The sequence below is a fragment of the Macaca nemestrina genome, chromosome 8 (assembly GCF_043159975.1).
Source record: "Macaca nemestrina isolate mMacNem1 chromosome 8, mMacNem.hap1, whole genome shotgun sequence".
NCBI lineage: Eukaryota > Metazoa > Chordata > Mammalia > Primates > Cercopithecidae > Macaca > Macaca nemestrina.
Window position 1 is genome coordinate 137970427 of NC_092132.1, and position 11963 is coordinate 137982389.

At 35.9% G+C, this 11963-nt stretch overlaps 1 protein-coding gene across 16 annotated transcripts in view; it reads left to right on the plus strand.

Moving 5' to 3' along the window:
* Positions 1 to 11963, plus strand: part of LOC105463752 (macrophage scavenger receptor 1) — a 764939-nt gene that overhangs the window by 124783 nt on the left and 628193 nt on the right. For 15 of the 16 annotated variants that reach the window (XR_011607204.1, XR_011607203.1, XR_011607205.1 and 12 more), the window contains one exon: positions 2749 to 2845. The exons of the other annotated variant lie outside the window; for it this stretch is intronic. The gene's annotated coding sequence lies outside the window, so the exon portion shown is untranslated. The remainder of the gene's footprint in view (positions 1 to 2748; positions 2846 to 11963) is intronic. 16 annotated transcript variants of the gene reach the window in all.

The window sequence follows — 11963 nt, forward strand, 5'->3', positions numbered from 1 at the left end:
TCAAGGTCTTTTGTCTTTGATATTCTGAGTTTAAGTATAATATGGCTAGGTTGTTTTTCCACTTATCCTGTTTGTTGTTCTCTGAGCTTCTTTGATCTGTGGTTTTGTGTCTGACTTTAATTTTGGGGGAATTTTCATCCATTATTGCTCCAAGTATTTCCTCTTTTCTCTCCCTTGTTGTCTTCTCTTCCTTCTCAGTTTGCATATGTTATAGTTTTTATAGTTCTTCCACATTTCTTAAATACTATTTGGGTTCTTTTTTCAGCCTTTTTTCTCTTTACTCTTTAGTGTTTGAAATTTTCATTGAGTATTCTCAAGTTCAGAAATTCTTTCCTCAGCTGTGTTCAGTCTAATAATAAACCTATCAAAGGCATTCTTCATTTCTATTAGTGTGTTTTTGATCTCTAGCATTTCTTTTTTATTCCCCTTGTTAGGACTTCTGCTGACGTTGCTCATCTGTTGTGATATGTTATCTCCTTTATCCATTAGAGCCCTTAGCATAATAATCATAGTTGTTTGAAATTTCTGGTCTGATAATTCCATCATCTCTGCCACATGAGTTTGGTTCTTATGCTTGCTCTATCTCTTCAAACTATGTTTGTGATTTTTGGTATGCCTTGTAATTTTTTCCTGATAGCTGGACATGATGTACTGGGTAACAGGAACTGTGCTAAATAGGCCTTTAGTAACAAGGTGGTAAGGTGTGAGAGGAGGGAAAGTGTCCTATAGTTGCCTAATTAGGTCTCAGTGTTTTAATGAGCTTATGCCTCTGAACTGTTAACCTCACACATGCTTCTCACTTCTCCCATGGATTCCCCCCCACCCCTGGTCCCAGGTGGGACAGAATAACTAGATTGGACTGGAGTTGGCTATTTTTCTTCTTTTATGTGGAAAGCTAGAGAAGGCTAGAGTTGGGTATTTCCCACCCCCAGTTAGGCCCCCAAACAAAACAGTGGTCTAGGCTCTGGGAAAACAGCTTCTTCTGGGGGCAGGTCTTATCACTAGCAGAATACTTTGGTAAATTTCAAAATGATTACTTTTTTCTTCCCTTGCAGGAAGCATGAAGGGATTTTTAAATTATCTTCTTTCTTTTTCATTTCTCTTCTCCTCTTTCACTGTCAAAACCTGGTGTAGCTCCAGGAGCTAAAGCTCACAAAAGTGTAGGGGTACTCCTTTAACTGGGTTTCCCTGGACGTTTTGACTCTCAAAATAATCTATAGTGAGCCTCTAGTAATTTACTAATTACAGCTCAGGTTTTCTTACCCAGTGCTAGTCCCCATGGAGGCTTCAGCTTTTGGGTCCTTGCTCTGGTAAGTTGTGATTCTCTGTATTCACCTATCTGTCTCTCCAATTTGGGGGCCAGTGATTCTCCCTGTGACCTTACTTCTCTGACAGATCTAAGAAGAGTTGCTGATTTTTCAGTTGGTTCAGCTTTTTACTTGTTGGTAGGAATGAGTGACAACTTCTAAGCTCTCTACCTACCAGACTGTAAATTGGAAGTTTGTCCTTAAAATCTCAATTCTAGTTTTTAAAACATTATTACTACCACATATCTTTTGAGAATAAACTATCTACCTGTTCATTAGCTAAGTTATTTTGTATTGTTCAATCTATGTTTTAAATGTTAACTTTGAAGTCTTCTTTATTTATCAAAATGCAGTGCTCTCTTCCAAATCTTACTTGTTTTCTATAGGCTTTTGTTCCCAGTTTTTTTTTCTTTCTTTTCTTTAGGTGTTTAAAATAGTCTGATAATTCTGATATTTACATTCTTTGAGGTTTATCTGTAACTATTTATGTGGTTTCTTTTATTATTTTTGACTCTAAACTGCTCATTTCCCTTGGAGCTTTATATATGGAAAGTTTTTGTTTTCCTGAATTGATGTTGCACATCCCTGGAGATGATTTTACTTTCTTCTACCAGTCATCAGGGAGCATTGCAAACCTTACCATATTTTAAATTAAAATTTCTGCTCCAAGTTTTACTCCTGAACATGTGGGTAACATAAATTCAAGCAAAAATCCATGTGACACTGAGTTCATGGTTACAAATTCTCATGGGAGATTTTCTTTTCTTTCATCCAGTTCCAAGTTTAAAATGGATAAATATTTTTGCTGCCCCTTCTTTATAATGGGTTCATTTTTCATTCATTCTTTCGCTTAACGTAGGGCACTTTGGGGTACCAGATTTATCAGGCATATTTTATTGAACTACCCATGTCACATTAAAAACTTCTGTTCTTTCTAGCCCATGCAGTCCTAGGGGAACAGGAAACTTTAGTCTAACAAAATTTGGCAGAAGTTTTCAGAATAAAAGCTAAATTTCACACACTTCATTTGCTTCTCAGCTTCTGTTTACGTTTTATTTTAGCCCTCTGTGGTTTCTTCACTATCTCTACAGCTTAATGATGTATTCATATGTATTTAATTTTTCCCAGCTTTTTTTAATATATATATATAAAAGAATTATTTTTTCTTTGTTTCAGCTAACAACATTTGTGTTATATATTTATTTTTCATACTTACCTCTACTTAGAGATAGTAAATTGCATTTTATTTTTATCCTGTTAAATCTATGTGTTCAATCATGTAAGTCAGAATGTTATATGTACTTAGTAAAATTGTTCTTCAAATAAGTTTAATCAATGGTTTAATTCATCATCCATTAATTAATTTCATTACATTGTTTATGACCTGCTTATTTGGTATAGTGAATATTAATTGAAAACATTTACATCCATATTAAAACAGAATTACAATGTTCCTGGAAAGCCACTTTCCTGAGAAGAACTGCAACAGATTTTCATGATATCAAGAAGGCTTTATGTTCTTGTGAGAAAGTTTGGCTGTAAGTTCCTATCAAGATTCTACAAAGTAATTTTTATATGTCGCTGTAAAGATGTCATCTAATGTGCTGTATTGTGATGATGTTTATTTAGTTTGCCCTGTCATTCTCTTCTTTCTTATCCCTAAATAGAGTTTATTGCTGAAGTTATTTCTTTATGGAAATTTATGGTACACTTGCCAGTGCTTTGTTCTGTCAGGACGCTGGAGTGTAATTCAGTAAGTAATGTACCTGTGAGTACTCTCAAGGCCTCTTTGGAGCAATGCTATATCTGAGGGGATCTGATTTACAATCAAAGAGGCAGCCAGGCAGAATGTTGCCAGATGAAAAGTTCAAAACTCTAAATAATATGTAAAATAAAAATAAAATAGAATGTATCTCATTGCATCTATTTATTAGAACTTTTTTTTTGAGTTAAATCTACAAGAGTAAGCCTACTTTAATTTCTTAGAGAAAAGTTACTAAATAAATCTAGGTGGTTATGAAAACTTTAAAATAGGTCATATTTTCTTCTTAGAAAAAATAAAACAAATATACTTTGGAAGATACATAAAATAACTTTTCATAGGAATTTGAAATAGAGATTTGGAGAAGTATTTTGAAGATCCCTGGTTTTAAGAGTGTTTTCTGCCATTAAATAGATGTTCTAATCTGAAATAATCCTACAATTAAGAGATGGCTTTAAGGTAAAGAAAATATTATTGAGGCTTTTATGGGAATAAAAGAAACTTTCAAATTTCATCATATCTATAAAATGCAAGTTCTTTATACTTTTATTTAGTGTATATTGTAGAAAATAAACTTTTCTAATAGCGCATTAAAAGGGCATTGTCTCTCAACATGGCAGTCACAATTCTCAAAAGTCTGAACATATCCTAGACTATAATGAATATTTTTTTTTAGAAATAAAGGCACCTTTAGGTGTTGAACTTCGGTTAAACAGAAAATTAGAAAAAGAATGAAAAAGAATTAGGATCAAAACAATATTTCACATGTGTAGCTGGGGTTGATCAGTGTTTTACAAGCAATAAGGATTTTATACAATGATAATGTAGACTAGTAGGTGTGAATATATTTTTGTCATTTAAACCAGCTTGCCAGACTTTTGATAAATGATATGATGATGAATTAGTGTGTGTTAACAGCTCCCTTTCCATGTATTCAACTTTGTAAGTGTCCCACAGTGAGAGAGGAAGGTGACAGGCTCTCATTTTTTAAAGATAGGTCTTACCTTGTAGCCTAGGTTGAAGTTAAGTGGCACAATCATAGCTCACTGTAGCCTCAAACTCCTGGGCTTAAGCGATCCTCCTACCTTAGCCTCTAAAGTAGCTGGGACTACAGGTGCATGACACCATACCCGCTAATTATTACTTTTTATTTTTGTAGATGCCAGGTCTCTCTATATTGCCCAGGCTGGTCTCAAACTGCTGGTCTCAAGCAATCTTCTTGCCGTAGCCTTCCACAGGGCTGGGATTATAAGTGTGAGTCACCACACCCAGCTGGCTCTCATAACCTGGGATGAAAACAGCAAAAGGCAAAAAAACCGCACAAACAAAATGCCTAGGTCTACAAAAAGTATAAGAGTCACTGAGGAAGAAATAGCAGTCAAAAAAGGAAGAGAACTACAGATCATGAATAGGTAGACTAGGGGGTTATGGTTTTTGTTTCAGTTATAAAATGATGGTTCATTGCTACTCTCTGGTCACTATGAAAAAGTCCAAACCCTAGCAAAAAAAGGGAGCTGCCCACAGAAAGAATCCCAGATATCCGTGGAGAGTTAACTTCAAGGATTCATCTGAATATTATCAGTGCATGCATTAGAGAAAAGAGCCCCAGCCTAATCAAAAAGCAAACAAACAAACAAAAAACAAACCTGAAACAACTAAAAGGGTCAGCACCCGGTACTCACACAGGCATGGGAATAATGCCTATTCACAACAGTTAGACCAAATAGTTCATAATCCACAGGGCATTGGATAGTCTATGCAGAATATCTTGTCTCAGTGGTAAGTAATAATTAACCCTACAGTGAGGACCACTCCAGACCCACTAAAAATCATAAAACCAACACCTAAGAATATCAGACAGTTTCTCAGTGATTTAAAATGAATTTCAGAAAAAAACCCTCAAGAATATTTATAAGAATATTTGAAATCCAGTAACATCAAGGTAAAATTCATAATATCTTGTATCCATTCAATGATGACCAGGCACAAAAAATGAAACCAGAAAACAAGACCGATATGAGGAGATTAATCAGTTGACTCAGAATTTGTGTAGTTGTTAGAATTAGCAGACACCTACATTAAAACTTAATGTAAAACTTTTCATAGTTTCTAAAGTTACATTGAAACAATGAGCTATCATTTCACACTGTTTTGAATATCTAAAATTAAAAGGACTGATAATGCCATGTGTTGGGAAAAATGTGGAGGAAGAGTAATTCTCATCCTTTCTTATTAGAGATACAAAATATCACAAAACCCAAAGATTTTATGATTGTTGATAAAACTAAATATACACCTATCCTGTGACCCAGGAATTCCCACTTCTAGGTACTTATCTGAAAGAAATGAAATCACATTGCTGCAAAAAGTCTTGTGTAACAATTTACATGGTAGATGTGTTAATCATATTCAAAACCTGGAAAGAGCTCAGGTGCATCAGCAAGAAAAGGAATATGCAAACTGGATAAAATAGAAATGATGATACAGTAAAGTGCAATGTTAAAGTGGAATAGAACTCACAGATTAAAATGAGGAACTACTAATACAAACACAATGCAGATGATTATCACAGATATTATAGTGACTGGAAGGAACAAGCAAAAAAAATGCATGATTTGATTCTATAAAGTTCTATAACAGGCAAATAATGGAAAGCAGAACAGTAGTTGACTTGGGAGTGGGAGTAGGGGTGGGATTGACGTCACATGGGCATGATTTAACTTTCTAGGGTGATAGAAATGTTCTATAACTTCATACGGGTATGAGTTCCATGTCCACAAACAACCATACATATTTTTGAAGACTACATACAAACAAAAGTATTTATTAAACACTTTACATTGGTGTTGTAAATGCCCCAATTAAAAGACACAGACTGGCAAATTGGATAAAGAGTCAAGACCCATTGGTGTGCTGTATTCAAGAGACCATCTTATGTGCAAAGACACACATAGGATCAAAATAAAGAGAGGGAAAAAATTATCAAGCAAATGGAAAGCAGAAAAAAGCAAGGGTTGCAATCCTAGTCTCTGACAAAACAGACTTTAAACGAACAAAGATCAAAAGAGACAAACAAGGGATTACATAATGGTAATGGGATCAATTCAACAAGAAGAGCTAACTATTCTAAATATATATGCACCCAATACAGGAGCACCTAGATTCATAAAACAAGTTATTAGAAACCTACAAAGAGACTTAGACTCCCACACAATAATAGTGGGAGACTTTAACACACCACTCTCAAGATTAGACAGAGCAATGAGATAGAAAATTAACAAGGATATTTAGGACTTGAATTCAGCTCTGGAACAAGTGGACCTAATAGATATCTACAGAACTCTCTACCTCCAAACAACAGAATATACATTCTTCTCAGTTCTACATGGCACTTACTCTAAAATCAACCACATAGTTGGGAGTAAAACATTCCTCAGCAAATGCAGAAGAAATGAAATCATAACAAACAGTCTCTCAGACCACAGTGCAATCAAATTAGAACTCAAGATTAAGAAACTCACTCAAAACCACACAACTACATGGAAATTGAACAACCTGCTCCTGAATGACTCCTGGCTAAATAATGAAATTAAGGCAGAAATCAAGAAGTTCTTTGAAACCAGCGAGAACAAAAAGACAGTGTACCAGAATCTCTGGAATGCAGCTAAAGCAGTGTTAAGAGGGAAATTTATAGCACTAAAAGCCCATATCAGAAAGCTAGAAAGATCTCAAACTGACACCCTAATGTCACAATGAAAAGAACTAGAGAAGCAGGAGCAAACCAATCCAAAAGCTAGCAGAAGACAAGAAATAGCTAAGATCAGACTGGAGCTGAAGGAGATAGAGACAGAAGAAAACCCTTCAAAAATCAGTCCAGCAGTTCGTTTTTTGAAAAATATTAATAAAATAGATAGACTAGGTAGACTAACAAGAAAAGAGAAGAATTAAATAGACACAACGAAAAAAATGACAGAAGGGATATCACCACTGACCACACAGAATTACAAACTACTGTCAGAGAATACTATAAACACCTCTATGCAAATAAACTAGAAAATTTAGAAGAAATGGATAAATTCCTGGACATATACACCCTCCCAAAACTAAGGAAGAAGACAAATCCCTGAATAGACCAACATGTTCTGCAATTGAGGCAGAAATAAATAGCCTACCAACATAAAAATCTCAGAACCAGGTGGATTCACAGCTGAATTCTACTGGATGTACAAAGAGGAGCTGGTACCATTCCTTCATAAACTATTCCAAACAACTGAAAGGGAGAGACTCCTCCCTAACTCATTTCATGAGGCCAGCATCATCCTGATACCAAAACCTGGCAGAGACACAACAAAAAACAGGAAACTTCAGGCCAATATCCCTGATGAGCATTGATGTGAAAATCCTCAATACAATACTGGCAAATCAAATCCAGCAGCACATCCAAAAGTTTATCCACCATGATCAAGTCAGCCTCATTTCTGGGATGCAAGTCTGGTTCAACATATGCAAATCAATAAACAAAATCCATCACAGAAACATAACCAATGACAAAAACCTCATGATTATCTTGATAGATGCAGAAAAGACCTTTGATAAAATTCAACATTCCTTCATGTTAAAAACTTTCAATAAACTAGGTATTGATGGAAGATATCTCAAAATAATAAGCACTATTTATGACAAACCTGCAGCTAATATACTGAATGGCCAAAAGCTGGAAGCATTCCTTTTGAAAACTGGCACAAGACAAGGATGTCCTCTCTCACCACTCCTATTCAACACAGTATTGAAATTTCTAGTCAGGGCAATCAAGCAAGAGAAATAAATAAAGGGTATTAAAAAAAAAAGAGAGGAAGTCAAAATATCTCTGTTTGCAGATGACATGATACTATATTTAGAAAACCCCATCATCTCAGCCCCCAAACTCCTTAAAGTACAGTCTTACTTTACTTTAAGTAAACTCCTTAGTAAAGTCTCAGGACACAAAATCAATGTGAAAAAATCACAAGCATTTCTATACACCAACAACAGACAAGCAAAGAGCCAAATCATGAATTAACTTCCATTTACAATTGCTACCAAGAGAATAAAATACCTAGGAATACAGTTAACAAGGCACATGAATGATCACTTTAAGAAGAACTACAAACCAGTTCTCCAGGAAGTCAAAGAGGACACAAATAAATAGAAAAATATTCCATGCTCATGGATAGGAAGAATCAATACCATGAAAATGGCCAGACTGTACAAAGTAATTTACAGATTCATGGCTATTCCCATCAAACTAACATAGACATTCTTCACAGAATTAGAGAAAAAAAAAAACTACTTTAAACTTCGTATGGGGCCGGGCGCGGTGGCTCAAGCCTGTAATCCCAGCACTTTGGGAGGCCAAGACAGGTGGATCACAAGGTCAGGAGATCGAGACCATCCTGGCTAACACAGTGAAACCCCGTCTCTACTAAAAAATACAAAAAACTAGCCGGGCGAGGTGGCGGGCACCTGTAGTCCCAGCTGCTCGGGAGGCTGAGGCAGGAGAATGGCCTGAACCTGGGAGGCGGAGCTTGCAGTGAGCTGAGATCTGGCCACTGCACTCCAGCCTGGACAACAGAGCAAGACTCCATCTCAAAAAAAAAAAAAAAAAAAAAAAAAAAACTTCATATGGAAACAAAAAAGAGTCTGCATAACCAAGACAATCCTAAGCAAAAAGAACAAAGCTGGAGGCATCACACTGTCTGCCTTCAAACTATACTACAGGCTACTACAGTAACCAAAACAGCATGGTACTGGTACCAAAAGAGACATAAAGATCAATGGAACAGAATAGAGATCTCAGAAGTAAGACCACACGTCTACAACCATCTGTTCTTTGACAAATCTGACAAAAATAAGCAATGGGGAAAGGATTTCCTATTTAATAAATGGTGCTGGGAAAACTGGCTAGCCATATGCAGAAAATGGAAACTGGACCCCTTTCTTACACATTATACAAACATTAACTCAAGATGAATTAAAGACTTAAATGTAAAACCCAAAATTATAACAACCCTAGAAGAAAACCTAGGCAATACTATTCAGGAGTAGCCATGGGCAAAGATTTGTTGATGAATTCACCAGAAGCAATTACGACAGAAGCTAAAATTGACAGATGGGATCTAATTAGAGAGCTTCTGCGCAGCAAAAGAAACTATCATCAGCGTGAAGAGGTAACCTACTGAATGGGAGAAAATTTTTGCAATCTAGCCATCTGACAAAGGTCTAATATCCAGAATTTACAAGGAATTTAAATTTACAAGAAAAAACAATATACAAGAAAAAACAAACAACCCCATCAAAAAGTGGGCAAAGGATATGAACAGACACTTCTCAAAAGAAGGCATTTATGTGGCCAACAGACATGAAAAGATGCTCATCATCACGGTCATCAGAGAAATGCAAATCAAAACCACAATGAGATACCATCTCATGCCAGTGAATGGCGATTATTAAAAAGTCAAGAAACAACAGATGCTGGAGAGGCTGTGGAGAAGCAGGAATGCTTTTACACTGTGGTGGGAATGCAAATTAGTTCAACCATTGTGGAAGACAGTGTGGAGATTCCTTAAGGATCTAGAACCAGAAATGGCATTTGATCCAGCAATCCTATTATGGGTATATACCCAAGGAGTATAAATCATTCTATTATAAAGACACATGCACACATATGTTTACTGCAGCACTATTCACAATAGCAAAGACATGGAACCAACCCAAATGACCATCGTGGATAGACTGGATAAAGAAAATGTGGTACATATACACCATGGAATACTATGCAGCCATAAAAAGGAATGAGATGATGTCCTTTGCAGGGTCGTAGATGAAACTGGAAGCCATCATCCTCAGCAAACTAACACAGGAACAGAACACCAAACACTGCATGTTCTCACTCGTAAGTGGGAATACTTGAACAATGAGAACATATAGACACAGGGAGGGGAACAACACACACAAGGGTCTGTTGGAGGTGGGGGGCGCAAGAGGAGGGAGAGCATCAGGACAAATAGCTAATGCATGTGGGGTTAAAAATCTACGTGATGAGTAGATAGGTGCAGCAAGCCACCATGGCGCACATATACCTGTGTAACAAACCTGCTGTTCTGCACATGTATCCTGGAACTTAAAGTAAAAAACACTAAACAAAAAACAAACAAAAAAACACTGTACATTGGATAATATATGGGTATGGGAATAAAAAGTAATAAATAATTATGTAAAAATTATAGTGGCCTTGCTCAGATAATGATCACTATATGCCCTGAAATTATGGCTATTGAGCAACTCAACACTTTGTCTAAATCAATAAAGAAACAATACAAGTGTTTTGGAGTTAGAGGGTTGTAAAAGTTCACCAAAGCACTTTCCTTTCATGCTGTGTAAATTGCTGCAAGTTCGTTAGGTATCTGAGAAACATGTCATGTGAACAATGCCCATCTTACCTTGGGCAGACAGAGCACTTTTTGTTTACACACACATATACAGGAGGTTCATTTGTTCATATTGGTGATAAGTTAGAGAAAAATTAGCGAATAATTTTATTTAATATAGTGAATTGACATTTCTAATTCTTAAAAATGTTAGCAACCATTTTTATAATTATATTTTAAATATATTCTCATCTGTCAGTAATGTTTTGTAGAACTTCGCATTCAGTATTTTACATGTCTAAAATAGTAGTTCAAACCATTTTTCAGTCTACCTATGTGTGGCCCTCTTTCCCATCATTTACTCCAGAGATCCTCTTACCTTTTCCCAGGAGTATATCTGCCTCCTCTCTAACCGGTATTAATAGAAACAAACAGTGAGAAAAATATTAAAGGAAATAAGAATTCTGTAGTTCAGTGAGTCACTCTGTTGGTAGCACAACTATTTAGCTTTTCCAAATATTGGCTTGCTTATCTTTGCCAGCCTATTAACTTTTCCTGGTGATTTTCATAGCTTTGATTCTATCAGTTTGCCCACTTCCTGACACTTGTTCTGAGCATTAAGCACTCTACCTGCCTCTTAACTGATCTTCATTTAAAGCATTTATCTTACTGATAGAATTTCTAAGCCTGTACTTACTCTCATTTCTCCCCTAATTGTGTCAAGTAGATCTGAATTATCTTTTAAAAGGGATAAATGTAATATCATTACGCTTCCTGATAGCTATTCCCACTGCACTCATTCTGCATCACTACTTCTGGATGAATGAGCTCTATTTTATGACTTAAATATTAAAGAGGCCCTCTTCCTTTTGCTTCTGAAATGAACCAGGCAGCAAGATCTAGATCCACAAAATTAAAGATTTAAGAATTAATAGAACAAACAAAATTTTTATCTTCCTCTTGCAAAATCCCTGCCACACTGAATGTATATTGCAATGTAAAGGACCCACCTCCTACAGATTGTGATTTTTGTCCTGTAAAATATTGCCTCTAAGTCTGATATTATATTGGGAACACAGACTCCACTTATATGGAATAACTTTGAAATATTTTTGACAGTTATTTTTTCTCTTCATTTTTCCCCCTAAGATTGTATAACTGCAAAATTACCCTTGGAAGTAGTTGGTCCAGCAACACTGAAGGTTTGTATAAACCTTCCACCCTGTCTCTTCTATCACATAGCAATGACTGATAAACTGGAAAATTTAAAGAAGACATAAAGGCTAAAATCCATGACAAACATCTCAGTGGACTAGTCTAAATGGAAGTGCAAAACAGCACATGTGCACTGAAGTACAAAACCAACTGAGTTCTACATGACTGAATATAAGCATAGATGGCCAGGAATTCAGCTCCTACAAAGAAAATTAGAACCAATGTGTATTGGCTCTTGCCAAAAAGTAGAGACCATCTTGGCTATGAAAATAG